This window comes from Lycium barbarum, chromosome 1 (genome assembly GCF_019175385.1).
Source record: "Lycium barbarum isolate Lr01 chromosome 1, ASM1917538v2, whole genome shotgun sequence".
NCBI classification, from domain to species: Eukaryota; Viridiplantae; Streptophyta; class Magnoliopsida; order Solanales; family Solanaceae; genus Lycium; species Lycium barbarum.
The window spans coordinates 164,266,950-164,282,679 of record NC_083337.1 but is presented as its reverse complement, the minus strand read 5'-3'; the positions used below and the strand labels follow the sequence as shown (position 1 = coordinate 164,282,679).

General features: G+C 34.5%; 2 long non-coding RNA genes and 1 pseudogene across 2 annotated transcripts; 2 read left to right on the top strand and 1 right to left on the bottom strand.

Moving 5' to 3' along the window:
- The first annotated feature begins 440 nt into the window (after positions 1–440).
- Positions 441–2,185, top strand: LOC132626199 (uncharacterized). Its single transcript, XR_009577199.1, has 3 exons — positions 441–675; positions 1,027–1,089; positions 1,873–2,185. It is a non-coding gene; the product is annotated as an uncharacterized LOC132626199 (long non-coding RNA).
- Positions 2,186–3,395: 1,210 nt separating this feature from the next.
- Positions 3,396–8,397, bottom strand: LOC132617533 (ABC transporter G family member 1-like; annotated as a pseudogene).
- A 1,664-nt stretch (positions 8,398–10,061) lies between these two features.
- On the top strand, positions 10,062–13,137 carry LOC132604327 (uncharacterized). The gene is made up of 4 exons (XR_009568703.1): positions 10,062–10,187; positions 10,328–10,372; positions 12,481–12,636; positions 12,897–13,137. It is a non-coding gene; the product is annotated as an uncharacterized LOC132604327 (long non-coding RNA).
- The last annotated feature ends 2,593 nt before the right edge of the window (positions 13,138–15,730 follow it).

Below are 15,730 nucleotides of genomic sequence, written 5' to 3'. Positions count from 1 at the left end.
TATCTTTTTATTTCCTTTTCTTTTGTATTTTACCTAGCTGGTCAATTTTTCTTATTAAACTTATTATCGTGTGACAGATTATAATTATAATGTAATTAAAGAGTAAAGCATGAAGAAGAAGAAGCCAAGTTTTAAACAAAAAAAAATACTGCTTTGATAGTTACATAAAGTACAAGATTAGGTTTCGATGCACCTGTTGAATCAGCGCCAACTCATGAGGAAAAGAATTTTGCCCAATGAGAACCAAATCTAGATATTCACTTATTCCACTTTGATAACTTCCTACAATTAGTCAAATAATAATTTACTATGACCCAACAAGTGAAAAAGGGAAAAAGAGAAAAAGAAAAAGAGGTTGTGGAAAAATCATTTTCCGCTCTTTACATGTGTAATATCTCATATTTAAGTGTAGGTAATTAGTTAGTTAAACTTATAAAAAAAAAAAAAAAAAAGGAATAAAGGGCATGTGGGCCGCAGCCCTTAAAAAAAGAAAAAAATGGGCCTCAGCCCATTATAACGTGAACAACAAGGGCAAAGGCTGAACATATGTTCTGCCATCCACTTTGAAAGAAAAGAAAATCAAAACAAAAACGTGGGTTCAGTCACTTTCAAGTGAAGAAACACAAAAGGAATTCAAGCATAGATAAATGATAAGGATAGGAGGACAAGAGAAAGGTAAATTTCTCACCTTAGTTATAGATTTAATTTATTTTTATTTTTTTAAGAAGTGGGATTGAGAGTTGAAGAGACAGAGGTAGAAGAAACAAAGAAATTTATTAATTTTCAAGAATTGAGTGAATTTCAGTATATACCATAGGAAAAGTAAGTTGGACAGTAAGGTTGTTCTAGTTGTTAATCCAAAATTGGTAGATCGTGGCTTAATTGAATTACTCAAAGCGTGAGCAAATATAAATAATTAGATTGATTGAAATTTTAACAGGAATCCTGAGGGTGGGGTATTCTAATTTAGTTACTAGTTAGCCAAAATAAGGGAATTAACACGAGATTGATATGATGTGATTATAGATTGATCGAAGGAAGTGGTACGGATTTGCGTGGTGACGAGTCTGGTATTTCGACACGAGTACTGTGAGTAGTAATTTTACCACAATTTGTATTTTCATAACCTTCATGGTTTATACATGATTTTGAAAATAAAATGTGTTACTGATGCTTTGAAATTGCATGTGGGACAAGTCCTTTACTTGATATAGTACCGAACAATTTACTTGAGATGGTTACCGGTTATTCTAGTTGTTTTCACCGTTACTAGATATGTTTTACCGTTACTTGAGATATGATTACCGTTTCTGAAATGAAATTACATGATTTGATAAGAATTGAAATGCCCTGTGTTGTTTGAAAATGCTTTCATATGAGTATTTATTTTTTTCAAAGAAAAGTATTAATGGGAGGAGACTTTGAAGGATCCCGTAGCTAACGGCGGGTTCGTTAGACCTGGTGCACCTTGTATTTACAGATTACAGTTATAGTCCTCGCTAGTGGGAAGGTAGAACTAGCATACATGCACAGTTTTTCCCTCGAGTAGGGACCTACAGTTATATTTGACTCCTTTTACGAAGGGGTCCACATGATATAGATTACATGATCCTTTCTTGGAAACCTCCCAGATATAAGAGTTGATATGACAGTATTTACCGAGTTCATTATCGAATTGTTAAATGAATTCTGCTTATATTGAAAATAGAGAAGATTGGCTATTGCTACTGTTTTTGCAAAAGGGGCATTTATTCGTGATATTTCATGAATATTATATAAACATGTTTTCTGACTTGTCCCCAATAAAAACAGTTGTGGTTAAGTGTTATTACTCACTGAGCAAGCGTCTCACTCCTCGCTATTTTTTTTCAGAGACCGCAGGTGACGTTGGTGAGGATTACGGTAACTAGAGAGCACGAGTTGAAAGTTCCCGGTGAGCCCCGCACTTGTCCGCGTGGGCCAAGATTCTATTATCTATGATGGTCTTTTCTTTTGAATTCTTAGAGTTGCTCCATAGTCATTTGATTTATTCCATGAGTATTCTTTATTCATTATAGACTGGTGACTAGTATTAGGCGTTTTTCCCGTATTTCAGAGATGTTTTAGTATTATTACGTTGAAAACGGGTTGATTGAGGATGATTGCATTTAGTTTGGTTGAGATTGGATATTTTTGTTGTTGATTTTGAGACATGAAAGTTTGGATAGTCATAAAAACACGGGAAACTCTGACCGCTTTTCTGTAGAATTCCCGTTAAGGCTTGCTTTGGGAACCCTACCCCATAGCGCCGGTCATGGTCCAAAATTGGATCGTGACAACATGCTCAGTGAAGTCTTTCACTTGAATTGGGTTCATAGGCCCAGTTCCCTTCGGCCTTCGCGATGTTTAAGTTTGCGAAGTTCATCACATGGCCCGGCCCACTTGCAAGAAGTTTAAAATGCTAATCTTCTACAATAATTCGGCGACATCGTTTATATTTTGGCTTCTTTAAGAAAAACGGTGCAAAAATAACAGTTTCGCTAAAATCTGGAGCAAATCTCGTCGGGTCGGGTCGTTAGGATTTGACAAGATTTGCTTTAACAACAAGTTGTGGTGATTGTCAGGATCATGCCTATAGATCAACAATCAGTCCTATGAATCCTTCGGAATGACATATTCTTTTCTATCATGTAATTTGTAGTTTCCCTTAATCAAGCCTCCAATTCTGAACACATCCGAAAAAGATTCGATCATATTTGTATGATTTTTCTTGCATTACCATTTCTAATGGATCTTGAAGATAAAATCTTTTATTGATTAGCCCATAAACTCCATTGAATTTTCTGACGAATCGCCAGGATTTCTATAGCTTAATAAAAGATATCAGAAATTAAAAAAAAAATCATTGTAAGAACGACCTATTATCTCCCCGATCGAAATTTCATCTTTTTCAGTGATGAAAATATTGTGAAAAAATGTCCTTCCAATAACCAATAAGAAATATGAGAGAAACTTAATTATAGTTGAACACACGTAACATATACCTAGATGCTCCTATATTTTATTCTTGGTTCATAGATTAGAATGTTTCTCCTATATATTAGATAAGGAAAGCCAGTTCAAATTAATAAAAGCTCATTATTCACTCGTGTCTTAGACATGTCATATATTACACAGTGCATAAAAGCTTAAATATGATCCCTACAACAGGCACTTCACAGCTCCAGGAAAGTGGGTATTCACAATATAATTCTCCCCAAGTGATGCATGTTTATAATCAGTAGAACTAGTACAAACTTGAGTGTTGTGGTATTACAGTTAAACACAATTGATGAGTTCAGGAAAAGTGTTATACTACATATGTTTAATGTTACTATATATCACTAGCTAGTTTTACACTACGACAGGAACACAATCATATTATTTCATATGAACCCTTTTATTTGCATCTTTACATTATTACGTACAATAAACAGTGACTTGAAAAGTTTGAAAAATATTTAAATTGCGAGAAACGAACTACTAGAGTCCATGAGATGTAAACAGCAAAATACAATACTGTACAAAATAGTACATTATGAAAAACGATAATCCAAACATATAGGGTTCAAACACGAAGAACTAACTATTAATTCAGCCATTATTGGTGGAAATGTCGATATTGAGTCCATGGAGAGGTGAGGCAGGTACGGACTTAGACATAATTTGCCCACTTTTATTTGACAAAACTGATGTGGATAATTTTCTTGCACGCACAACTTCTTCATTTGTCTTGACAATCAGGAAGAAAACCAGACGGTACAAAATTAGTGTACCTACCAAAATGGCAAGATCTACCCATTTTGAGTACGCCAATTCTACTTGCCATCTATCTCTGAATACGTCCTCTCCGCTAATTGTATTATTGTTTCCGTTGACGTGATCTGTAAACAATAGTCCTTCAAATTCATTCTTAAACATGCCTTGGTAAGCATACCTATGGAACGAAATGTAGTATGATGGGTATTCCCAGAATATCTTAGGCAATTCATTAGGTATCTGGAAAAAACCGCCACCTAATATCATTAATCCTTGTATTCCTGCACCTACTACAATGCCCATGAGGAAATTAGGCACAATAGCTGCAACATTAGTCATTAAGCTCTCAACTATCATCATACCAGTGAAGAGGACCAGAGCAAAGTAAATGAAATGCCCAAATCCATTTTGAAATCCAGTGAGGAAATAGGCAATGGAACCTGGAACTAATGAAATCAATAACAAGTATGGGATGGAAGAAAGAGTGTTGCCAATGACAAAAGCACAACAACCATAGTGTCCATTCAAGTTTTCTCTTTGAAATACCTGCATTTGCTCGAAGCAATTAAATTAATTAGTCCGATTAAACAGAGAATTGATTGGTCATGATGATGAAACAATTGGATTAAGGATACCTTCATGTCCTCCACAAATGAAGGGAATCCACCAACCGTCATAAATGTCATGAATGAAACTACGAAAGCCACCATTAGACCTCTTTCCTGAAAAGTTAAATTAAAGTTAGTAATATTTAAAATTGTGTGTTCGTCCAGCAGTACTAAAATTTCTTCTGATTTCTAATTTTCCCTATTGTTTATACCTCAATTGAACGATAGCTTAAGTCGACATTATAGTAGATAGTGCCAAGACCTAAAGCAAGGATGATATAAGACACGAATCGCATCCAGTAGTAGCCAAGATCACGAAACATGTTCACAGATGACCTCCTTGTCAAAACAAGGCTTTGCGTAGAAAAGTTTGCATGACTTCTTTTTTCCAATATTTCACCACCCTGAAAATATTTAATGCTGTTAGAGTGATTCCTTCTCATCACCTACATGCAAACAGACGCGTCTACTAGTTATAGGTTCACTAATATCCATATATAAATATTTGACTGTGAACAACCCCTCGTCCTTCTTTTTCCCTTTTGGGAGTTTTTCCTTACCTGTTGACATATTTCTGCAACATGGTTCTGAACTTTATGGTGTTCCTCGGAGGATTTGTATGAATCTATGAGAAAATCTACCACTTCTTCTGTCGGCCTTCTTCCAGCTGAACCATGTTCAATATCCTATCAATAGGGCAAGATTATTACACTCAGTAAAAAATGCAAACTTTGGCCTCTCCAAGAAAAAAAGAAAAAGTATGGATACTATACCTCATCAAAATCCTTATTTATTGTTCTGAGAAAATGATCAGACGGATTCTGAAGAAGTGGGCAAGGGAAACCATTTGTCCCGAAAAACTACAAATACCAAAAGAGAAGAGATTAAAAACAAGGAAAACAGATGAAGTTTTTTCATATACTTTGCATTGTAAGTCCTTAGAATATAAAAAAGAAGCATCGACACCACCTAAGCATCAACACTTCGCAGTGCACTAGTTCATAGGGTCCTTCCCCTTCAGGAGGTCGGTGGACTTCGATAAGTAAACCAGTTGATTAAAGCTACATTTATGTTAATTACAGTTGTACTAATTAATTTTAGCTCTAATGGTTGAATTATTTAGTCAGGCTTCTCTATAACAGTCGTCCTTTATAATAACATTCCACTATAACAACCATGTTTTCTGTGGAATGCATGTTATGTTATATTATATGTTTTCTACAACAATATTTCGCTATAGCAACCAAAAAACATTTTGGAACAAACGACGCTATTACAGAGGACTTGACTATATTATTTCAATTAAAGCTATCACTAATTCATTTGAAAAATGGAAAAGTTGTCGAGTAAATGTATAATAAGATATACTCCATACTTGAATTCTATTAGCGTGATCTAACTACTTTTTTTCCTCAAATAAGATCTATTTCTACATTGATTTGGTCTTCCTTCACTTCTTTAAATAAGGACACTGTTTACGAAAAATCTCGTGTACGTTACCGAGTCCACTACTTGACAAGTTACTGATTTAGTAATTCATCTATGTTTACCTCAATTGCTGCACTAGCTGGTCCGAAATACACAGTTCTTCCTGAAGACAAGATGCACAAACCATGGAAGAGGTTAAAAACTTCAGCACTAGGCTGATGAATAGATACAATAATGGTTCTCCCCTCTCTTTGGCGTGAAATTCAACTCATCACATAATAAGATGCAGCACTGTCGAGGCCGCTGGTTGGTTCATCAAGGAAAAGAAGTTTTGGTCGCGTTAGAATTTCAATGCAAATACTGAGTCTTCTCTTTTCTCCTCCGCTGATTCCTTTCGTTCCAAATCCTCCAATTCTTGTGTCAATGGCATCTTGCAACCCCTCTTTTCTCCTCCGCTGATTCCTTTCGTTCCAAATCCTCCAATTCTTGTGTCAATGTCATCTTGCAACCCCATCTCCTTTATAGTTTGCTCCGCTATTTGTATTTTCTCTGATTTTGTCATGGAATCTGGCAGTTGGAGTTGTGCAGAGTAGCAAACAGCTTCTTTAACGGTTAGTGTTGCTACTAGAGTTTCATCTTGAGTAACATAAGCCTGAATTTGTACGATAAAGAACATTAGCATGTGTTTTAATTTTAATACCTCGTTAGTATTAGGCAAGTTGCAAAAGTTTTCTATCCCACATTCATACTTTTACTAAGTCTTCAAATGTCGTATAACAAACATATAGGTTAATCAAATGCTATATAAGAAGAATTTGAGAAACTTTTTGGTGTATGTTGAAATTTGCCAAGAGAATATTTAAATAATACTCCCTCCGTCCCAATTTTAAGTGTCTAACTTTTTCATTTTGGTCTGTCCCATAAATAGTGTCTTTTTCTATTTACTAAGATGGCAATTCCAATTTTCAACATTCTATGTGACAAATTTAAGACCACAAAATTTAAAGGACTACAAATTTAAGACCACAAGATCGTTAATTTAGATCAAAAGATACAAAAATCTCCCTTTATTTCTTAAATTCCCTACCCGATCAAACTAAGACACTTAAATTAGGACGGAGGAAGTAATACTTTAGTAAGATTGGACATGAATCTTATTTGCAAATCTAACATTTCTTTTTTATACAGTTTTTCAGTTATTTCATCTTCAACTTGGAATATAGAATTTGAAATTGAAAGCTAGAAAAAGAGATGTTACTACTGGAAAGCAAAGAATAAATAAATAAATAAATAAATAAATAAACAAAGTAGTGATGCGTCAGGCCACTTAGCATTTAGATGAAGATTTTCTTACGGAAGTTCCATAAGAAAGTTTCTGTTTGTGACCATTGATCAGAATATCCCCACTTTGCCTCGTGCTGAAATCCAGTCGCCCTGATCAGAGGTAAGTCATATTGGGAAATCACATTTGATGTTTTTGCCCCATGCAAGATAAACATAGTAATACATCAATAGACACCTTAATTTGGCCTCACAGATGACAGTTAAAAACTCAAGCTTTGATGAGAATGCATATTTAAGACACCTTAATTCGTTCACACTGTGTCTCATTTATGTCTCGTGGATGGTGACGTGACGTGACACAAAAATTTTGGAGTTGTCTAAATGATTATTTTGTAAGTTGGAGTATTCAACTGACACAATGGAGATGAGTTGAGGTGCCTAGATGACAACTAATACCATGGAGACAAGTTGAGGATTCTAGATAAGCCGTCTATCTATATTATGCCATTGATTATGTATATAAAAGTTGGATAAAAGAATACCAGCTAATGCGTCGAGAAGTGTAGATTTTCCACAGCCAGAAGGACCCATTACAGCCAAGAGCTCACTAGGTCGTGCATAGCCAGTGACACCTTCAAGAATGTTTTTGCTGCCATTTTTACTAGTGGAAACAGTCACCCACAAGTCATTCCATGTCAAGAAAACGCCTCCAGTACTCTTCACATAATTCAATTCTTCTTCCTGCTTTCCAGTTCGGATATCCTGTTACTCCATATGTGGCCAATGGAAGATTCTGCAAAATAATACTTATATATATTGTGGGTGAATTAAGTTGTAGATGAATTAGGCTGAAATGTCCCACTCTTATATATGCATTCTCTGGCGTGCATGCGGCAATCACAAACTAATGCGTTAGTGCACGTGGTGGATCCCTTTTGCACCTGCCTTGTCGAAGTAGAAGATGTGGCATTAGTTTGAAAATAATTTCTTAAAGTGACGAATCGGCTTCTCCCTAACAGGGCATTCTATGCATCTTCAGCTAGCTTTCCCCCGCCGCCTAAAAAACCTTCAAGGAGTTAACAACCCCACAGGATTTAAAGTTTATAGGTTCAAAATTTGCTACCAAAGGCATAGCTCCTCTTAGTTACTGGCGTCGCGATTTGGTTTTATACATATTTGATGAATTTCCAAATATAAATATATATATATGGTCTAAGTAAAAGTTAATGGATTTGTCCGAACCCACAAATAACGTATTCCATGGTGGATCCGGCTCCTCTCCATTACACTTTCTCTCCATTTTGTCAAGTGCACATTTAGATGAGTGACATGTGTTCTATTTAAATTTGAAAGGTCCAGATTACATCACACTAACAAATATTTTAACCATAGTTAAATGAACAAGTTTTGGAAAATATCCTCCAATTTTGGTAAGAAAAAAGATATTCCCCACAAATTTTGGTACCAATTAATATCATTAATTCCATCTTATATTTTACTATTTAAATTACATGTTAAAACTGCATAACATTAAGCTAAGAGGTTTGGGTTATTCTTTTTCACAATATCTCCAAAGCCCTAAAAAAATTGTGAGACTCTTGCATAGGTCAAATTAAAACATAAATTGGCTACTGTGTTTTGAAGCCAAAAAAAAAAAAAACTGGTTATTTAAAATATTTTTTATCTTCTTTTTACTTGAAATTAAAAAAATGTTTTAAATCCAAAACGTTTTTGAAGACTACTATTTATTGGCAAAAAACGTTGTCAGGTTTAAATATAAATGGAATTAATGATCCGGTTAAAATTTGTGGGGAATATCTTTTTTTACCAAAGCTGGAGAATACTTTTCCAAAACTTATGCACTTAACTATGATTAGGATGCTTGTTAATATGATATAATCTAGACCTTTAAAAATTAAATAAAACACATGTCACTCATCTAAATATGCACTTGAGAAAATGAAGAGAAAGCGTAATGGAGAGGAGCTAAATCCCTCTATTGCCACCCATGCTCCGTAACACGATCTCATTTGTAGTTTATGATATTATGTTTAATTACCTCCCTGTTTTTAGTATTTTATAACAATTTCTTTAATCTATTTATTATTAATACAAAACAATATGATTTGACTAGCTAGTTTGCCCTTCCTAATATTCTTTAGTTTAATTAGTCTTGCAAATATCTATTCTCTTAATTCTTTTCTATCCCCGTTACTGTTCTCCTACTCATAAACTTGTTTGAACACTCATTAACTTGAAATTTTGGATCCGCCACTATTTATTACTCCATCCGTTCAATTTAATTATGGGACACCTTTTTTTTTTTTTTGTCTAACAAAGAATGACATCTTTCTATATTTAATAATAACTTAACTTGAAACTTTTAAATTTATGTGTCACTCTTTCCTTTCAATCTTAAACTTCGTATTCAGTAAATACCGTCACATGAATTTGCGACGGAGAGAGTATATACGTTAAAGTAGCCCATGCACATTAATGAAAATCGATGGCACATATCACTACTAAAAAAAGGGGATTTTTCGACCAAATAATTTCGACCTCACTTTTTGGTAGAAAAAAAATCGACTACATGAGGTCGAAATTTCCAAATTAATTTTCTTTTTTAATTTTCTTTAGGATTTTGACCACATGGGGTCGTTTTTTTACGGGAAAATATGATTTCGACCTCATGAGGTCGAATTTTTTTTTTTGTACAAATAATAAATGAAAAAAAAATCATTTTGCACACAAGTAAATTATATAAATATAAAATAATTAATTAAAAAAATTTAAAAAAATCAAATTTCGACCGCATGAGGTCGAAAAAATTAATTCAAATCTGGATAAATCTGGCTTAATTTCACACGCGATGAAAATATTTCATCTCCCCCCAAAACTTTCTCTTCTCTTTCAAATAGAGATACACAGTTAGATGATTCAAATCACCTCTCACAGGTAGATGTAGTTGATTGAATGATTATATAATATTTGTTTGCCTTTTGTTTTCAGTTGAATATATTGTGAAAAAAAAATATGGCTGAAGGAAGGGACAGTCAGCCACCAGCCGCCGCCGACTGAACAGTGAGCTAGGTTAGTCTTTTTTATTTTTTTGGTTTTTGGTTTTCAATCTCATTTTATCATTATTAGCTGCATTACTTTGTATAGTTGTAGTTTAATTAGTAGATTTGTTAACTTTATTGATTGTTCAAGTCCTTCACTTGCTTTAACAGGTCCTGCATTGCTAGTTGATGTTCCGAGAGACAAGAACTTAACTGGTAAATCTCCCATCCCCTCTCATGCTGAATGTCTCTAGGATGATAAACTCTCCTATTAGATCAATTATTCCACCTTATTGTCTTAAGTAGTTCTCAATTTGCCATCATATCAGTTGACTTGAAATTGTTGAGCTAAAACTTTTGCTCTGTCTTTACCTTGCATACAATATGCTATGTGCAACAACTATGAGGAAGAAATACTCTATGAGATTTGAGTGGCAGACGAGTTGTTTGCTTAAGTTTCATGTTTGTTGTTGATCGAAGTTCCATTCTTCAAGATTTCTCTAAGTTATATGTAGCTTCTCCTTTCTTTTTTGGTTGCTGTATATTATAGTGAAGTTGTTGGAAGTTTTGTCACGTGTCACTGTTATGTTTTGTGTTTTTTTTGCTCTTCTCATTGTTAATAGAATTGGAGTATCTCCAGAATTTACAGATTTTACCAAATGCTCAAGGAATCTGTTTTGTGGTTTTTCATTAGAATGAAGAGTATTCCACTAGCGCCATAACCAAAGTAGCTCGACGGGTAACCAGAAAACTTACATTAGGGGGTCCAACTTTAATTATCAGAAATCACCTAGACCCTTTAATATTTTGCAAATACACCCCTACATCATTAAGCTTGATCTTGAGATACCCTTTTAGCGGCATGCTCAAGACTAACCTCTTTGATAAGTGATGCGTCCACACATTTTTCAAAATTAGTGCCGCTTCGAGCAGTTTCCTTCAGGTCAGGTTGTTTATAATTACAAAGATAAACAACAGACATCTATTGATTTTTTTAATCCTTACATCTGATTTAGTACTCTAAAGGAAATTTGGCTCTTTGTGAGTTTTCGCATCTTTATGTTTGTTACTGTTCTTTCTTTGTGGTATTGTACAAAGAGGGTTGTCAAATTTACTTCTTGTTCAAGTCTAAATTGTCGGCCAATGCAAGAGTTAAGCTTGTGTGGGGTGTGATCAGTTTCTGCTTCTTGGAGCATTGTTTGGATTGTTGATTAAATCCTGAAAGTTGGAAGTAGAAGTTGAAAACCAACTAGAACATAGCAAAAAATTGCCCTTTGACCCTGGACAATGTGCCTATACAAAATGTAGATCTTGGATTACTCTTCCAAAATCTCCAGCAGTTCAACTAGAGTAAATGAGTGATAATCTAATTCCTGGTTTACCCTTAAGCATTATTGACAGCTAGAAGGATTCATAACTGACATTTGCTTTTCTTTCCAGGAATTGATTACTTATCGGTTGCTGCATTTGATGATTTGCTTCCTTCCCATCATGTTTTCCTGAAAAGCATGATAAGTCGTCATATTCGGATTACTGAACCTTTAGTGCCCCCTATGATTCGATACTCATCATGGGAAAATTGTGGATGCCCCTGGGTGGGATGGGGGTGGGAGATGTGGTTTCAAATGTATATAATGAACATTCTTAGCCTTACCCAAAATTCTGATATTCTGAATTGCCTAATTTCTACTTCTGCTGAGTTTGTATTTCATAGTTCCACGAGAAATGTGGTGATCCAACTCATTGTTTTTTCTAAAGGTAAAAAAAGAAAAAAACAGAAATGATTGCATATCATTGAGATAGAAAAGCGCTGCTTTCCTATATGGGTGATTCCATTTTCAAGGCTTAGATCAGTTTCCCAACTTGTTTACCAGGATACTTGTTAGCCTTGTTTAACCTTAGTCCAACCGAATACGGTGAAGGGCCGATAACAAAATGATTCAATGTAATATTTCCTAATTGCTACGTGGTCAGAATTTAGAGTTACCTGTATGGTTGCTTCAAGTAATGAAACTCACAAAAGATGAAATCTGAATTGGAAATAGAGTGGAGGTTAGCTGAACATAAACTTAGAAAACATTTCAACCTTTTGATGGTTGACCAATGATGTGAACTTAGTTTTCTAGATAGTGAAAGCAAGTTGGATGATTTGTTTTCTAAACAAAAATGAAAAAAAAAAAAAAAAGAAAGATAATTGTAGTCATCTCTGTTCCTTGTTTTGAAAAGACATTAGAATGTGTAGAATTAGTCACTTAATTGACATTTACTTGTTCTGATGCCAGTAATAATCCCTTCCCAATCTTATGGTGTTTGAAATATTCCAGGAAATTATTCTTGTAGAAGGGCTGAAGCTGGATGATATAGAAGCTGGCATATACACCGTACACTGTCTGCCCTTAAGGTTGCTTGGTGCGGAGGGATCGCCTATTAGATGTATACTGATTAAGTAATACTGTCCTCGTCTCCGCCTCAACCATAAGGTACTTTTTAAAGATGTTAGCTTGTATGTTTTTTTTTTTTTTTTGATGAATAACATGGTACCTTGTATATTATCTTGTTCAATGTGAAAAACATTTTATATGATCTTGGTTTTGCATGTACTCGAATCCATTCGATCTAATGCTGACTTGACATCCACACAATTCACGGCATGAAATTCATAGCCTTTTCTTCTCTTCTTGGTTATGTGTGTTCAGTGGTACACCCTCTTCTTATTATTTGCTTGGATAAATTGCTGCAGGAAGCACTGGAGATAGCATTGAATAAGAAAAAGTGCTGCAAGGGAGGACATATTGTCAGAGTAGTTTAGGCTGTAATATTATTAGCTTTTAGGCTGAAAACACATAGCATGAGCAAATAATATGTAGATTTCATGGTATGTCTTATGGTTTTATGGATTGACGGAGAATGATCAACATATTTAGATCAGAGTTATTTTTGTCTTAAGGTGCAAATGATTACGGTCATCATATTGCTTTCTACCTTTCCATCCTTATCCTACTACTGAGGAGTCTTGCTATTTTTATCTCCACCCAATAGTTACGAATAAATTCACTTTGAGAGGTAAAAAATTATTCTCGAGCGAGAAAAGACAATTTTTCTTGAGTTTTATGCTATTTGAATGAAAGCTTAAATTGTGGCCTGTGGTGAAATCTTAAAGGGTTAACATTCAATTATATCAAATCTTTCCTCTTCTCTTCTTTGTTTCTTGGGACTCTTCGTAACAATTTCACCAGATATAAATTCTTAACATAACATAAAGCTTAACCACCAAACATTGTAGAATGTTGTAGTTTATGATTGTAGAAGTGCTTTGATGAATTGGATGTGTTGATGAATTGCATTGTTGATTTGGTTGATGAATGAGATTGGCTGGTGGGCTACTGTAAAAGCAGCTGAATGCTGGAAATTTTTTTCTAGATTTTCGACCGCATTAGGTCGAAAATCAACCCAGATATTGATAATTTTCGACCTAGTGAGGTCGAAATTGTACCCAGAAATTAGAATTTCGACCGCATGAGGTCAAAAAACTGGGCAACATTTTGAATTTCGACCTCATGAGGTCGAAATCTGGCAACAATATTGCTAAATTTCGACCTCATGTGGTCGAAATTTTGATTTTTGATTTTTACTTTTTAATATTCTTTCATATTTCGACCACAAGAGGTCGAAAACTTTTAAAATATTTATATAAAAATAATATTTTCGACCGTGCGCGGTCAAAAAATTTTATTAATATTTAAATAAAAAATAACTTTTTTCGACCTCAGGTAGTCGAAAAATTTATTTTCGTAATTTAGGTAGAAAACTTATTTCGACCGCGTGAGGTCGAAAAAAATTTCACCCTAGCTGTTAGCGACCATGCCTTGTGGTCGAAATTTTGGTCGAAAATTGGCCTTTTTCGACCTTGTGTGATCGAAAATTTTGGTCGAATTTCACTATTTTTTTAGTAGTGATATGGAACAAGTAGCTAGCAGGGATGAAGAATTAATTATAATTAGATGTCGAATTATCAGTCGTTAATGTGCTAGAACATACTCTATAATAGGAAACTTTATTGTAAACCTTTTGTTTGTAGTGAAAATGTTCATTCTATGGTACCGCCAATTTAATGACGCCATAAGCCCATAACTCTTCGACGACTATCACTTCTTATATGTATCTGTAAATTATTGCTTTTTGTTTTAAAATTTCTTTCTAATTCTTTTGAAAAGAACTGTGACTTATTGGAATACAGGGTTGCAGCTGATCACAATTGGAGTATGGATTAACAGCGGAATTATTCTCTCCAATTAAGTCAAATAAGTACATCTTTTATTGGTAAATTGTAAAAGACTAGATAAAATATTTAAAATCTGTCATAAGTGATATGGATTAAATCTTTCGGGCAAAGAAATTCTACTTCCTACTTGAGCATATCGCTTAACTAGTTAACCAATCCGCACTTCGTGCAGTTATGAAATAAACTGTAATTACTCAAAAATGTAATAGAATAATTTTTCAGGCATATGCATACATTTATAAATATTATCTTCAATTAACTCCAAAACCCTCAATAATCAAATTCCAAAGCTATTCGTTTAATTCCAAATAAATTAAACAAAATACTCTGACTATAATATGTTAGTATATATAAACCTATTCACCACTAAGAACAACATTTTCTTTAGACTATAGAAAATAGGAGGCTAAAATTATTAAACCCTTAATAGGAAAATGACAATCATCATGCCAACGAAGATTAAGAGCACGTATTTTTCTTAATCTTTTCTGTAATTGGTTCTGATCTTTATTTTGTTTCTAAGTTATTAGATAATTTGAAATATATAATTCAGCTCATAGAAAAGAATTACAACGACATTTGATTAAATACTTTGCAAAATAAATAGTTGTTCCCATTCCCAAGGAAACAATTTCTATTTCTCTAGTATGAAGAGTACAACAACAACAACAACAACAAGCCCAGGATAATCCCACCATGTGGGATTTGGGGAGGGTAGAGTGTACGCAAACTTAACTCCCACCTTAAAAGGTAGGGCTGTTGTTTCCGAAAGACCCTCGGCTCAAGAGAGGAGAACAAGAGAGGAAAAACAAGGCAAAAGGTCAGATAGGACCAAACATAGTGAAAACAATATGAAAGCAAGAAATAACAAAAGCGAGAAAGTCATGGTAGAACAGTCTGGAAAGAAAGGAGCATTAACTACTATAGATAAATAAGATAACCAGAGTACACCGGCCCAACAAATATAAGCAGCAATCAAATGCAGAAATCAAATGGCAATAAACAAATGAGCAAAACTACAACTACTATGGTGAAAGGATTAGCCACCTAGCCTTCTATCCTAATCTGAGTCATCCACAACCTCCTATCTAAGGTCATGTCCTCGGTGAGCTGAAACTGTGCCATATCCTGTCTAATCACCTCTCCCCAATACTTCTTCGGCCTCCCTTTGCCTCTCCTGAAACCGTCCATAGCCAACCTCTCACACCTCCGCACTGGGGCATCTGTGTCTCTCCTCTTCACATGCCCAAACCATCTCAGCCTCGCTTCCCGTATCTTGTCCTCCACCGATG